Here is a 2333-nt window from a genome sequence, read left to right on the forward strand (position 1 = left end):
ACTTCAAACGGAGTTAGTGACAGTTGTAAGGATTTAGCTTCTGTTTTCGATAGTCAAAACTGAGTGCCCGATTTCAGATTTGCTGTACATCTCTTGAAGATGTGTAGTAAACGTGAAAGAACTGTCAAAACTATGACCACAAATGAAAAGAAATCGAGGAAGGGAATTGTATAGCATTTGATAACTTTAATTAATCATGTGTGCATTATCTGACACTATGGGCATTTTTAAAGAAAGACCTTTCCGTATATTGCATGAAGTGCTACTGTACTGTAGTAGACCCCCCATGAACCATGGACCTTGCCGTTGGTGGGGAGGCTTGCGTGCCTCAGCGATACAGATAGCCGTACCGTAGGTGCAACCACAACGGAGGGGTATCTGTTGAGAGGCCAGACAAACGTGTGGTTCCTGAAGAGAGGCAGCAGCCTTTTCAGTAGTTGCAAGGGCAACAGTCTGGATGATTGACTGATCTGGCCTTGTAACAATAACCAAAACGGCCTTGCTGTGCTGGTACTGCGAACGGCTGAAAGCAAGGGGAAACTACAGCCGTAATTTTTCCCGAGGGCATGCAGCTTTACTGTATGATTACATGATGATGGCGTCCTCTTGGGTAAAATATTCCGGAGGTAAAATGGTCCCCCATTCGGATCTCCGGGCGGGGACTACTCAAGAGGATGTCGTTATTAGGAGAAAGAAAACTGGCGTTCTACGGATCGGAGCGTGGAATGTCAGACCCCTTAATCGGGCAGGTAGGTTAGAAAATTTAAAAAGGGAAATGGATTGGTTGAAGTTAGATATAGTGGGAATTAGTGAAGTTCGGTGGCAGGAGGAACAAGACTTCTGGTCAGGTGACTACAGGGTTATAAACACAAAATCAAATAGGGGTAATGCAGGAGTAGGTTTAATAATGAATAGGAAAATAGGAATGCGGGTAAGCTACTACAAACAGCGTAGTGAACGCATTATTGTGGCCAAGATAGATACGAAGCCCACGCCTACTACAGTAGTACAAGTTTATATGCCAACTAGCTCTGCAGATGACGAAGAAATTGAAGAAATGTATGATGAAATAAAAGAAATTATTCAGGTAGTGAAGGGAGACGAAAATTTAATAGTCATGGGTGACTGGAATTCGAGTGTAGGAAAAGGGAGAGAAGGAAACATAGTAGGTGAATATGGATTGGGGGACAGAAATGAAAGAGGAAGCCGCCTGGTCGAATTTTGCACAGAGCACAACATAATCATAACCAACACTTGGTTTAAGAATCATGAAAGAAGGTTGTATACATGGTAGAACCCTGGAAATACTAAAAGGTTTCAGATAGATTATATAATGGTAAGACAGAGATTTAGGAACCAGGTTTTAAATTGTAAGACATTTCCAGGGGCAGATGTGGATTCTGACCACAATCTATTGGTTATGACCTGTAGATTAAAACTGAAGAAACTGCAAAAAGGTGGGAATTTAAGGAGATGGGACCTGGATAAACTAAAAGAACCAGAGGTTGTACAGAGATTCAGGGAGAGCATAAGGGAGCAATTGACAGGAATGGGGGAAATAAATACACTAGAAGAAGAATGGGTAGCTTTGAGGGATGAAGTAGTGAAGGCAGCAGAGGATCAAGTAGGTAAAAAGACGAGGGCTAGTAGAAATCCTTGGGTAACAGAAGAAATATTGAATTTAATTGATGAAAGGAGAAAATATAAAAATGCAGTAAGTGAAACAGGCAAAAAGGAATACAAACGTCTCAAAAATGAGATCGACAGGAAGTGCAAAATGGCTAAGCAGGGATGGCTAGAGGACAAATGTAAGGATGTAGAGGCCTATCTCACTAGGGGTAAGATAGATACCGCCTACAGGAAAATTAAAGAGACCTTTGGAGATAAGAGAACAACTTGTATGAATATCAAGAGCTCAGATGGAAACCCATTTCTAAGCAAAGAAGGGAAAGCAGAAAGGTGGAAGGAGTATATAGAGGGTCTATACAAGGGCGATGTACTTGAGGACAATATTATGGAAATGGAAGAGGATGTAGATGAAGATGAAATGGGAGATATGATACTGCGTGAAGAGTTTGACAGAGCACTGAAAGACCTGAGTCGAAACAAGGCCCCCGGAGTAGACAATATTCCATTGGAACTACTGACGGCCGTGGGAGAGCCAGTCCTGACAAAACTCTACCATCTGGTGAGCAAGATGTATGAAACAGGTTAAATACCCTCAGACTTCAAGAAGAATATAATAATTCCAATCCCAAAGAAAGCAGGTGTTGACAGATGTGAAAATTACCGAACTATCAGCTTAATAAGTCACAGCTGCAAAATACTAACAC

This window comes from Schistocerca piceifrons, chromosome 6 (assembly GCF_021461385.2).
Source record: "Schistocerca piceifrons isolate TAMUIC-IGC-003096 chromosome 6, iqSchPice1.1, whole genome shotgun sequence".
NCBI classification, from domain to species: Eukaryota; Metazoa; Arthropoda; class Insecta; order Orthoptera; family Acrididae; genus Schistocerca; species Schistocerca piceifrons.